This window comes from Carassius carassius, chromosome 44 (assembly GCF_963082965.1).
Source record: "Carassius carassius chromosome 44, fCarCar2.1, whole genome shotgun sequence".
Classification (NCBI taxonomy): domain Eukaryota; kingdom Metazoa; phylum Chordata; class Actinopteri; order Cypriniformes; family Cyprinidae; genus Carassius; species Carassius carassius.
The window spans coordinates 6,206,580-6,221,021 of NC_081798.1; the positions used below are offsets into that span (position 1 = coordinate 6,206,580).

At 34.5% G+C, this 14,442-nt stretch overlaps 1 long non-coding RNA gene across 1 annotated transcript; it reads left to right on the forward strand.

Annotated features, from left to right (window-relative positions):
* The first annotated feature begins 6,972 nt into the window (after positions 1-6,972).
* LOC132126677 (uncharacterized) lies at positions 6,973-7,605 on the forward strand. The gene is made up of 2 exons (XR_009427430.1): positions 6,973-7,075; positions 7,348-7,605. It is a non-coding gene; the product is annotated as an uncharacterized LOC132126677 (long non-coding RNA).
* Positions 7,606-14,442: the final 6,837 nt, after the last annotated feature.

The window sequence follows — 14,442 nt, forward strand, 5'->3', positions numbered from 1 at the left end:
GGGCAGTTAGAATTTTTTGAAGCATCGAAAATACATTTTGGTCCAAAAATAGCAAAAACGACCACTTTATTCAGCATTGTCTTCTCTTCCGTGTCTGTTGTGAGAGAGAGTTCAAATCAAAGCAGTCTGGATATCCGGTTCGCGAACGAATCATTCAGTTCACCAAATTGAACTGAATCGTTTTAAACGGTTCGCATCTCTAATACACATTAATCCACAAATGACTAAAGCTGTTAACTTTTTTAATCTGGCTGTCACTCCCTCTGAGTTCAAACAAACCAATATCCCGGAGTAATGCATGCACTCAAACAGTACACTGACTGAACTGCTGTGAAGAGAGAACTGAAGATGAACACAGAGCCGAGCCAGATAGTGAACAATAGACTGACTCGTTCACGAGTGAAGAACCGGTTGCATCGGTTTTCGGATCACCAGTAGTTCTTTCGGACAGATCGATTCAATAAACCGGTTAAAGAAAACGGTTCACCGGTTCTTTTGCGCTCGATGTATAATGGCGTCATTTGCGATGATTGCCCTTGATTCAAGCCTTCAGTTTACTCGCGCTAAATAACACTAGCACAGAATCAGTTCAGAATCAATCACCAAAAGAATCAGTTCAGTTCAGACGCCCTGTGTGTCGGTCTGCTTCACGCTGAATCACACATGCTCAGTATCATCAGCTCCTCGGTTCACGAATCGGACACATCTGACAGAAACGGTTCTTGACTCGTGAATGAGTCAATGTTTTGTTCATTATCTGGCTCGGCTCGGTGTTCATCTTCAGTACTCTCTTCACAGCAGTTCAGTCAGTGTACTGTTTGAGTGCATGCATTACTCCGGGATATTGGTTTGTTTTAACTCAGAGGGAGTGTCAGCCACATTAAAAAAGTTAACAGCTTAAGTCATTTGTGGATTAATGCGTATTAGAGATGCGAACCCCTTAAAACGATTCAGTTCGATTTGGTGAACTGAATGATTCGTTCGCGAACCGGATATCCAGACTGCTTTGATTTGAACTCTCTCTCACGACAGACACGGAAGAGAAGACAATGCTGAATAAAGTGGTCGTTTTTGCTATTTTTGGACCAAAATGTATTTTCGATGCTTCAAAAAATTCTAACTGACCATCTGATTTCCTATGGACTACTTTGATGAAGTTTTTCTTACCTTTCTGGACATGGACAGTAGACCGTACACATAGCTTCAATGGAGGGACTGAGAGCTCTCGGACTAAATCTAAAATATCTTAAACTGTGTTCCAAAAATAAACGGAGGTCTTACGGGTTTGGAACAACATGAGGGTAAGTTATTAATTACATAAATTTGCTATCTGGGTGAACTAACCCTTTAAGTTGCTGGAGTGTATTTGTAGCAATAGCCAAAAATACGTTGTAGGTCAAAATTGTAGATTTATCTTTTTTGACAAAAATGATTATGATATTAAGATGATGTTCCATTAAGATATTTTTGTAAATTTCCTACTGTAAATATATCAAAACTTATTTTTTGATTAGTAATCTGCATCGCTAAGAACTTAATTTGGACAATTTTAAAGGTGATTTTCTTAATATTTATATATATATATATATATATATATATATATATATATATATATATATATATATATATATATATATATATATATATATATATATATATATATATATATATATATATATATATATATATATATATATATATAAAAATTTTTTGCACCCTCAGATTACAGATTTTCAAATACTTCCATATGGAAAGCTTACCGCAAATACATGATTTTTGGCTGTCTGTTCTGTTTAAATGTCAAAGCAATAACTATAACAGAAAAATTAATGTTTCTTTACTAAAAGATGCTCTTTCCTTCAGAGGTTAATTAAATCGAATAAAATGGCCCACAGGTCAAGTTTGCCGAACTAGCATAAAGATGTGTGACCAATAAATATTTAGTATTATTTGTCAATAATAAAATGTAGAATTATTTATTATTTACAGTTTTAATATATCTAATTTGTATGTACTTTAATGATTGTATTCTTAATTAAAAATATTTTAATGCATTTTTTTAACTTGATAATAATTTTGATGTATATTGGTAGAAATTTGTAGAAAAGGAAATTATTAGCATTATCAGAGTTTAAACTGGGTGTAGACATGTGCCCTATGGCAAAAATAATAACAATAGTAATACAATAAAATAAATGAATGAACAAATAAATGAATACATAATAGAAGCATTTAGTTAAAATTAAAACCTTTAAAAATGTATGCATAAAAATAAAATAAACTGGCACATATAATATGTAGTGGTGGATGAACAAGGTTTTCTTTCCTTTCCCTGAGCATTTTCTGAAAGAAAAAAACATAACCTCCAATCTATCCAATCTAGCAAGCAGTTATGGATTTACAATAATTGCCACCTCTGACAGTGATCTATGATTATAGTCCAAAGTGTAATATTTCTAAATATTACAGAGATCAACTATACTTTACAGCATTATTTTACAATAGCTACTAACACTAGCCATTGCGGTTTTTATAGATTCATACAGTGATCATAAAACTGACAGCAGCAAATGTAGTATTCACAACTTGGCACTCAACACCTACACTATCCCAGACTCATATGAGCCTCCACATCCACGGCTGTGATGATTTAGTGGGTCATCAGAGTTGAACGTCATCAGTCATGACTCTGAACTGAGGAGAGACAGACGAAAGATAACTGTGGTGTCCTGCTATAATGCCTGCAAATGGAGTGTGAAGGCTTCTTTTTGGCAGCATCATTTCTTGACAGGAAACTGTTCTGCGATAAGACACTTGATGCTCTCTAAAGCATTTCTGTCAAATGCATCAAACACTGGAAACATTAACCAAGTTTCACACTGTTTCTTCCAGGGCCTGTGTGTGTGTTTTAATCATGCAAGCCCATACTAACAATAAACCCAAAGAGATGTTTTAAAATAAAATAAAATAAAATAAAATAAAATAAAATAAAATAAAATAAAATAATAAAATAAAATAAAATAAAATAAAATAAAATAAAATAAAATAAAATAAAATAAAATAAAATAAAATAAAATAAAATAAAATAAAATAAAATAAAATAAAATAAAATAAAATAAAATAAAATAAAATAAAATAATGAATCTTGCATTTGGGATTTAGTGTTGATTATTTGTGACTGACCCAAAAATGATTTTTCTTAAATGACATCATTAAAGATAATCATGTCTATATATTCATTTAGTGTATAGTACAGTAGTCATATATTTATGGAACGCTGACAAAGACATTTGTCTAACAATTGATATTAAGGTCAACAGTAATTCCAGAAGCATTGTACTTCTGTAATGGAACATTTCCAAGTGAATCTGGAATCACAGAAAAATAGAGAGAAATATACCTGAATGGAGTCGGAACAGATGTGCATTTGTTTAAACAACGTTTGAGTAGTTTTCTGGCTTTTAGTCTAAAATAATCTAAAACAGTCTAAAATTGTCTAATAAATGCAGTTTAAACCCATTTTACTTTTGTAATGTGACACATTAAAGTGAAAATTTATTCATCAAAAAAGAAAAAAAAAATGTCAGAAATTGATTTATCAGGAACTGAATTATTAAATGGGTTATTAAGTGGCTTTTGGCATTATAACTGGAACAAATTTGTTTAATGTCTAAATAGCTTTTTGTTAACATTATTCAACAGTTATTACATTTTGATTACAAAATTACAAAAACTTTTCTTTTTTTTTACCATTAACCAATGATCAGGACCACAAACATGCATTCATTTGTCCAATTTGATTTCACGTTGACTCACAAAATAACAATCACTTCTGAAAATGCCAATTATAAGTCAATCCCATATTCGCATTTCGTTTATTAGAACAAACATTACGCATGTGCACAAATTCAGATTACAACAGCCTACATCACAGAGTGTTAAATACTGCACAAACCACTGACTCAATAATACACGTCTGCATAAGTGCTTTCTTTTTTGTCTGAGGTAATATGAAATATCACTTTCTCAACCCACCCACTCAGTAGCGCCGAGCCCTTGGATTTACTCTCCTTATTATCTCTGTGGAGCATTTAATTTCCTGGGCATTTAGGGCTGTTATTGCTGCAAGCATACGTATGTCAGAGTCGGCAATCACTCTGGGCAATGCAGCATGACAGTGACACACGGCGACATGGTTCAGTCATGAGAACTCTCACTCTCATGCGTGCGTGCGTGCATGTCTGCGCATGCATTATTTTCCCTAAGTACACCAGCTGCCATCCATCACTTCATCACTTGATTAGTGTTGAGAAACACCTAGGCTTGGGAAAAATGGTTCAAATGAAGTGTGTGCCATGGATAGAATTGATTTTAATCAAAGGTCCTCACAACTGTGCTATAATAAATATGTGGCAAACCACTGAGGAAATCCTGCACGCTGTCTGCTTTGAGCTCTCTAGGGGCCAAACTAATGATCTCTCTTTCCTGTACTAATCATAGATAGAATAGGTTTCCCCTGTGTATAAACGTATGTCATCAAACCAATGCAAGCCTAATGCATTGGCTTGGCTCGTATCAGAAGATAAAACATAGATATATATATACACAGAATATATCACACAGCATTCACAAAGAGCTTGTTTCACAGATACATATTTATCTCTCAGTGACATTCAAAGACCAGCGTGGTTAAAAACAATAACTCCAAAACTTTTAAGGATGTATTATCATTTGAATTTCAGTTCTTCAGAGGGTTAGTATATTAACACTGTACCAGTTAATGAAACACAGGTTTTAAATGTAAGTTAAAATCATAAAATCTAAAACAATGCAACTATTTTTTTGTACAGGAAACCACAGCTGCCCTTTTCAACCATAAATTTCACAATTTCTTTTTATAACTACATCCTCAATGAGACAATACGTTTTCATATATATATATATATATATATATATATATATATATATATATATATATTAAGGATGCACCGAATCCAGATTTTTTTGGGTTCGGCCGAATACCGAATCCACTGTTTAAGATTCGGCCTAATCCGAAACCGAATACCGAATCCTACTCGCATCCTCATTCCATTAACACAGTAAAACACATTAATGAAGTAAACAACGTCCACAGAAGTGTATTTTTCATTTTATTTTAACTGTAAAAAATAAAAATAAAATAAGATTAGCCAACATTATGCCAGGATGACAAGTGGGAAAAAACTATTTTGACAATTACCATAAGCCTATGCTTACCCAAGTACAAACCAAAACCTTTCAATAAATGGGCAACAATGCGAAGAAAAGTGTTATTCTTTTCTTTTTTTAAACCAGAATAGTAGGCAGTTTTTATTTATAACAGTACTAGGCTACCGGTTGCGAGTGTGGGAATGAATGTCCCCACTGAAAAGTACTGAAAAGTCTTTCACTTGGCACAGATGTTGGTGGCACACAGAAGTTGATCTTTGCCATTTTTGCCACCAGTGGAAATCGCTGCCGGTTTGTCTTCCCCCACTGAAGAGGGTCCTCTCTAAGAGGAATCAAAAGCTCACTGAGAAAAACGCTTATCTCTACGTATACGTCAGCGCCCAATGTGACTGGCTCTGTATTGCTACAGAACGGTCCTCATGTAAACACCATCCCGTAATCAACAGCCGTGTGACGTCGACCAGCGTAGCGCAAGCCTAGGGTTTGGTTCGGTGGAAAAAAAAATCTAAGGTTCGGCCGAAACCGAACCCCATCAAAAAGCCCAGTATTCGGCCGAATCCGAATCCTGTATTCGGCCGAATCCGAATCCTGGATTCGGTGCATCCCTAATATATATATATATATATATATATATATATATATATATATATATATATATATATATATATATATATACTCTAAAAAACGCTGGGTTGGAATTTGTGTTGTTTTAACCTAAATTTGGGTTGAGAATTGGTCTGGATTATAACCCAGCGGCACTGGATTGTGAACGCGGACGTGAAGGAGAGCACGCATGTCACGTTAAGATCGTATGTCTCCAGTGTGAGCAGCCGCCATTTTCTCAGCGTGAAAGAAGCGAGAAGCAAGTGAAAGACATTATGGTAAGTAAAGATTCAAAATGTAAAGTTCGTTTATTGTTTACCCGGTTTTATGAAAGGCGGAAACAAAAGAGCTTTACGTTATATAGAAAAATACGCGGACGCGGTTTTCGCCTCAGAAACGGAGGTCTTAACGGCTCCCTTTAACGTTACTGAACGGAAGAGGTAACGTTACTTTTAATACAACGTCTGTGAGTGTCTTATGTCATACTTACACAATATTTTACAATATCTGCACTTTTGGAGGTGTTAATAGACGGTTACGGTTATGGTTACACTCATGTTAATTTGTTTTCTTATTTTTCGCGGTTAAACTGAATGTACGTTAGTCTCCTAAAGGAAACGGCATTGTGTAGTAAAGGCTAGCATAATTATTTTGAGGCTGTTGAAGTGGTAATTGTTAAAAGTATGTTTTGCATGTAATATTTCAGACTCGTCGAGCTCGTGTCGGAGTCGTGTCGGAGTCGAGAGTTAAAGACACAGAAGCTGTTGGTGTGAGGAGTCACAGACTGTGTGAGGAGGACAGATGGGTTTAAGGCGAGTAAACTTCAGAATTCTATCAAGTTATCTTTTTTTTTTTTTTTGCTAAGACTAAAATAATGTTTGTTTTTTGTATATGTTGAAATTCAGAGACAAGATAACTTAATTCTTTTGAGACTGATGCAAGTTATTTTTTTTAGAAAAGTAATGTTTCTGTTGTGTTCTGCCTGTTTACTTCACATTTTGATGCAACAACAGTGTGATTATGTGTGCATATTTTATTGAAACCATTGATGTCTGTGTTGTTCAAAATAAAAAATCAGTCTCCCAGACTAGCAATGGAGGACAAAAATTAAGAGAGTATTAAATATATGTATTTGTGTTCCAAAAACTAGCAGAGTTTGTATGGGTCTGGAACAACATGGGGGAGAGTAAATTATGACCATTTTTATTATTTGGTAAATTAACCCTTTGAAGAGCAGCCCTCCACGTACATGAACATTTGTGAGGTATGTTAATGTCATGTCTGTTTTAATGTTTCATTAAAGTAGCTTTCTGAAAGCAATATATTTATTCAAACAATATCACATGTCCTCACACTAGTGCTGCCATTATAGCCTTCAGGAGCGCTGTGGTAGACCGAGACCTTAAACAACCACACAAAGTGTTGAAACTTTAAAACCAATTATTTACCGATCCTTACAGATGTGAATACACCTCTATCTGAAAATGGATAGTTTAATTAAATGTTTTCTTTTTTCAAAAGTGTTTCTCATTTTAGGCCACTGATGAAGAACAGGTGGTGACTGGGATGAATGCTGGTCAGAGAGGAGAACTTCCTTTCCTCTAAACTGATGCAGCAGTAGTTTTAAAGGAGGACGCTACCCTGGATGATGTAGAAGAAGTCACATGCTGTGCTGATGGGGCTTCTTCATGACTACATCAATTATGCTGAAGAGATCATGAAAGTTGACAGTGACACATGATTTGTATTCATGGACTATGAAACAAACTGTAAGTGTATATTTTGTAAAAACAATGTTAAATGCTTGTTCTGTGTTGTTTAGTAGAAGAGTTTACACTCTGTCATTCATACACATGCTCACATTCTTTCACACACACGTCTGTTAAATGTTATAATATCAATGTTAATGTTGTGGTTTATATGTAAGATAAAAATGATACAAATGAATGACTCCAGCATATGAGAAAGCAGATTAAGGAAAGTGTTTTCTTGTTACTGAAAAATGTAAACCACTTTAAAAACAGCTAAATGACTTAAGTTAGCAGTGTTGCTACATTTAGTTACCCCTGGCTCCATATCCGCTGATCATTTTGTTCTCTGTTATCTGCAATGTGATTAACTCTAATAAATACTTTCAGTGTTTAACCTGAGACACTAAAATACATACAGCTTTATATTAATGTCATGACAAATACTTGTAACCCTACTTACATGTTGTTATAATAACATATTGTTCTACATCTCCATGAACTTCAAGTGATAACACATTACAAAAGAAACCTAGATATAATGAAATGTAAACCCTTTAACAAACCCCAGAATATTAAATCTACCCATAATGCTTGAATCTAAATAAAACATTTTGGTGTGTAAAATAGAAAGTGCTCAATATCACCATTCCAATCAGTGTTTGAGAACCCACAACCACCCTCCCCCATTCAACATGTCCTCAACTGGGAGGAAGGATATACCCTACTTCCCTGAGCTCCACACCCTAGCATGTGCATCGCACACGGGGAAAGAAGAGGAGAGAATTACATTTTGGCTTAAAGACTCCCAGAGGAATTAACCTGTGGGTGGGATCCCTCACAACAGGCAGTGTGCTGGATCTCTGGAAGCACACCGCATTCTTTTTGTGAGCTCTGTGTGCTGGAGCAAATCTCCTGGTATTGTGTTGTGTGCTTTGTCGAAATGCTCAAGTCCGATCAATATGCTTATTTATGCTTTCATTAATGGTTCATGAAAAACCTTCTTAGTTGCTTTAAAATGATGCAGTTAAGTCTACATCCAAATTAAAGAAAAAGTTCACCCCAAAATGAAAAATTGCTGAAAACGTCCCCACCCTCAGGCCCATCCATACGTTTGTTTCTTCACTGGAACAGATTTGGAGAAATGGATCCTTGTTTGTTTCTTCACTGGAACAGATTTGGAGAAATGGATCCTTGTTTGTTTCTTCACTGGAACAGATTTGGAGAAATGGATCCTCTGTAGTGAATGGGTGCCATCAGAATAAGAGTCCAAACAGCTGATTAAAACATCCACAAGTAATCCACACGACTCCAGTCCATCAGTTAATGTCTTGTGAAGTGAAAAGCTCTGGGTTTGTAATAAACTAACTCATCATGACACTTTAACTTCAAATCTTTGCTCCTTTATCCATAATATTGCTTTCTCCAGTGAAAAATCAGTCTCGTCTGAATCAGGAGAGAAATATGACAGATCAAGCACCAAAAAAGTTCTAAATAAATATACGGATTTTGATGTTGAGAGAACAACAGCGTATGGACGTTTTCACTGGAAAAAGTTCAAATGCCTTAATGATGGATTTGTTGCTTACAAACACGCAGCTTTTCACTTCACAAGATTGAGTTCATTGATGGACTTGAATCGTGTGTATTATTTGTGGATTATTGTGATTATCTGATGTTTGAACTTGGAATTTCTCCAAATCTGTTCGGATAAAGACACAAACTTAACTACATCTTGGATGGCCTAACTACATCTTTGATGACATTTTAGGTTAACTATTCCTTTAAAAACGTTAGTTATAGAGTCTAATTCAGCACAACTGAAAATAATAATGCTTAGAAGACGCTGATTCATTTTTTTCTTTCTAATTCCTCTGTGGCTCACCCTAAACATCTTCTGGCTTGCACACAGGTGGGGAGGGAGAGGAAGTAGACTGAGGGAGACAGGAAACAGGAAGCAGAGGCAGGAATAAATGAGAGCAGAAATAGAGAAGGGGGTAATTTCCCTCTTTCAGTGCAAGGCCTACTACAAGAATGACAACAACTCTATCCTTAAAATCTAGATCCAGAGAGCTGTTTTATGTAGCATTCCTGCACGAATCATCAAAATAAAACTAAAATTGCAATATAACTGGCTGCTGTCAACAAAAAATTAACTTTAAGGGCTCCCTGCCTTTTTCTGCCAAACTAAAAACTAAAAACTTGATGGTTTAACATTTGAAAAATGAAGACTCATTGAGCCATAAATATTAGCACTGTAATTTTACAGTTAGACTGAATTTTTTATTTTACTTTACATTGAAATAGGGGCCATAATATTCTTATTTTATTAAATATTTTGAATAAATAATAAGAATAGCAAATAATAAGAATTATTATTATTCATAATAATGCATATTAATAATGTTTTTTTTTTTACATTTAAATATATAATAATTAATTATTTTATAGTCATATTGGTATATAATCACAATTTTTCCCCAAATCATGGAACTCTAAAACTTATATACTGTAAGTACATATATATATAAGCAGCGTTCCATACCATAAAACCCAATCAGACCTCAGTTAACATCTTCTGTTCCTCTATTACTTATGTTTCCTTTCCCCCACCAGCCAGAGTACTGCAGTGTCCCCATCTTAGAATGGCTTAATGGGACAACCCAGCGGGAAAAACATAAGGCAAGGTCACAGTACGCCCTCCACCCCTCCAAGCAGGAACTGCCGAAGGGCCTGGCCCATCAGAGACAGGAAGCACAAAGTGCAAACCAGCATCCACAACCCACCCCTCCAACCAGGGAGTACACAGAAATCTCAACCTTGCTCGCATACCAGTAACAGACCTTTAGCATAGACCTTCACATGAGCCAGACATCTTATACTGAATAGGCCTATTTGGCCAATATGCTTTGAAGTGAACAAAAATGTGGATTTTTTTTTCTAATCAAAAAATAAAAATAATATTTCACGCTTTATGTCTTCATGAATCTCCTACTTTCACAATGAACAAATACATTTTGAAAGTAGGTGATTCATGAAGACATAAAGCGTGAAATATTCTTTTTATTTTTTGATTAGAAAAAAAAATCCACATTATGTCGAACCCACAACCCTAGGATTAGGAGTCAAACTCTCTAACCACTGGGCCACGACTTCCCCTCTAAAGTGATCCACCTGCTAAAATATAAAGGCATAAATAAAATTTCACGTACAAAGACCCATTTATTCTATAAGAGAAAAATATTAATTCATTTGATTTGATACTGTCATTATACTAAAACAAAGGTGCGTTAATTATATACACTTTAGAAATTTGACCGTAAATTAATTTATCTCATAGTAAAAATATATTATATAATTAAAATACAAATGAATGGTATTTAATTCAAATATTATCTGGATGGTTTATCTTTTTGTACCTACTAGCTGAGTAACTTACATGTTCGCACGAACACACAAACACACACGCGCACGGGGGCGTCGGACTGGGGGTAAAACCAGTACTGATTACCAGGGCCCCAAAGGTAAAGAGGGCCCTTGAAAAGTCTGGAATATATATTTTCAAGGGGGGGGAGGGGGCATTAGGACTGCCTATGCATAGGGCCCGGGATCTTGTGCAGCGCCCCTGCACGCACACACACTATTATTAAAGGGTTTGGGATCAGTAAGATATTAATGTTTTTAAAGACATCTCTTTTGCTCATTAAGGCTGCATTTATTGGATCAAAAGTACAGTAAATATATTATTACAATTAAAATATATATATTTATTTTAATATGTTCAAAATGTAATTTATTCATGTCTTCTTCAGAAATCATTGCTGATTTATTATAAATTTTGGAATATATATATACAACATACAATGACAGGTTTATTGTACAATCATATAGAAAGCATGTATAAATATCTAGCTTGCTTACATAATTATTAGAGCCTATAATGATAATTATTATTATACATTTTTTTTTTACTAACTTTTAAATGGATCTCATTTTTATGTAATTTTCTGTGGACCCCAGTTTGAAACCCCTGATCTAGTTAACACTGTTATTCAAAACAACACAAATTTATGCAGACTACAGAAATTATGAAACTGAGCTGAAGGAAAAGCCTAAGGAAGTGGACCAAACACACAACTGATGGTTGCTAAATGATTAGACTCTAGGCAACATCTGCTTAAAGTAAACACATCCATCAAGTATTAAATAACCTAATATGTGCAGTATGCACGGCAGGATGATTCCTATTTTAATATTAAGTGTCAGTAGACGAGAAAATATTTATTGAGACAACAGACTTTTATGCAAACACCTTGGCAGGCCATTGTTTGTGATATTTTTAGCATGCAATTCAATATACCTTGAGATTACATACACACTCACAATGTCACACAAACATACTGTACATGGTGTAATGATGTTGTGAGTGGTGCAGATAAATCATGGACGCTTTAATCAAACCACAAAGGTATAAGAGAATAATCAATCATTCAGTGCAACCCACCCCTCTCCCATCTCCCTGTCCTAAGCAGCATATCTGCAGTGTTCATGTAATAAATGTGTCAGATTAATTCAAATGTGCTATTATTATTATTATTATTGTTTGTATTGCACATACTGCCATGTGCCTATTCAGTGGGGGCCTGATGTCACAAATCAACAATTTAACTTTGAACTCACAAACAGAAGTGAATCAAAAAAAATTAGCAATCAGTAAAATAATTTAATTTAATCTAAATTTGATTCACTAGTTTGCATGTGAGAAAATGGGATTCTGAGATCCTGGATGAGATGAGATCCTGCAAAGGCAGGCCAGAACACCTGCAACCCTTTTTTTTCTGCAGCTGAATACCATCTTTATTCTCAACATGGGTGCAGGAGCAAGACCAAGGCAAGAAAAATCATCAAGGAGCCCAGAACTCATTCAAAAACGTATTTTCACTGCAACTTTAGGGTCAAGCATGGTGGTAGTAACTCCTCCTGAACCTTTTCAGATCTTTAATGAGGAGCCTGTACAATACTCAACAACAATGCATTGACACAAACCATAACAAAAACCCACAGACACCTTCATAAACATACACAAACACTCTATGGAACAGAGTGGGAACATCACTAATGCCATTCTGTTGTGTCCCCCAAGGACCAGTATGAAACCCACATAACCTTAAGATGATGAACAAATGTAAACTACAAACTGATGGATGTCACTGTCTATTTCCATGTCACAGCACACTTCAACTGTGTCATATATATATTGCTGGGTTTCTAGAACTATTAACATCACATGCACACGGATAAAAAATCACACAGTTAGTGTGTGTAGGTTTTTGTGAGACAAACCAAAAAAGCTTACAGCTCAACAGAATGATGGAGAGGTTCAGTAAAAAGAACATTTAATTTTGGATTCTATGGGCCTTTTGCTTTCTCTTTTCAAAGTCTGGCTGTGATGAATGATAAGAGACCTGAACTGCACTGAAATGACTTTGAGGGTATCATTCTGAATGTCCTTAAAAAGGGCAGGATTGATAGATATCACAAACCATATATTTGTGCTACCAGGCCAAAATGTCCTGTGAACAAGAATTTACAGTTATTTATCAAAATGCATAGGGTGACATTGCCAAAAAGACAAACATTATTAAATAATTACTGAATTTTATTCTTGCATTTATTTTTGTTTACATCAGACATTAAAGATTCATTGTTTTCAAACTGATAATTCAGGTGTATCCATCTATTTTCATAAAATTATGGATACATACAGCATTAAGACCTTAATTTTTTTCACTGGAATGGAGTGGTTTCATTCTTTCCCACGGTTTTCTCTCTGAGCATCTACCACCACCTACTGATGAGCTATTGCAATGACATAGAACGGTCTATCATTAATTATTTGCAGCGTAAAGTATATGAAATGTAGTATGACGTATGAAAATAAATACATAAGCTAAAAAACTAAATAAATATTCATGCAAGTGTCCTATCTTTTTTTTAAAATCTCGATTAAAATAATTTATTCATTACTATATATTACCATATATACTATATATAGTCACTTGAAATGTTTTATTTCTTTTTCACTTCAGAAAGATAAATTAGGCAGTTTTAGAATTAGATAAGCAATTGTTTCTTTATCAATAAGAATTTCCTATACATTATTATTAATATCATAATTTGTTAAATTTAGGGTAAATTATTTTACTTTTAATTACATTCAGATACATCACATAAGTGTGTTTTATACATTGTTCATTCTTAGTTTCCAATTAAGGGTAAGATCTCTACGGTTTCTGAGACGATGTTCGATGGCCTGTTCGATTTTTAAGCCACTGACTGTATCAAAAGAGTCTCTTAAAAGTACACTCTTAGAACAGATTGAACCTTTAGAATTAGAAAAAGAACCTTTAAGTGCAAAAATGAACTTCTAGCTATCAAAAAGGTTCAAAGTTGAACTTAAAGGTTCTAATAGTGATCCACTGGTTATTTGGCAGTTATTTTAAGAACCTTTGCTGTGGTAAAAGGTTCATAACAGAACCTAGCATATTTAAGGTTCTTTCATGAACCTTTTCTAAGATGTAATGTAAAGACTAGACAGAGTACTGTTAGAACACGATTTGCTTAACTGTTACATTAGTCAATTATTAATTTACTCTTATTCAGTTACTAATTGTGATGTCATATGCAGTTGTGGCAACATTGTTGATACAATGTGTTCCGTCTGTACTCATGACCACCTCACATATCTCTAAATTGCGCAATAATCTTTAGTGCACCAAGTTCAGTTGTATGTTCATAAATTAACCAGAAGCTATTCTGTGCTAAATGGAGAGAGTGAAGTGAAATTCTTACCCCTAAAAATAAACTTTATGTTCAATAGGCT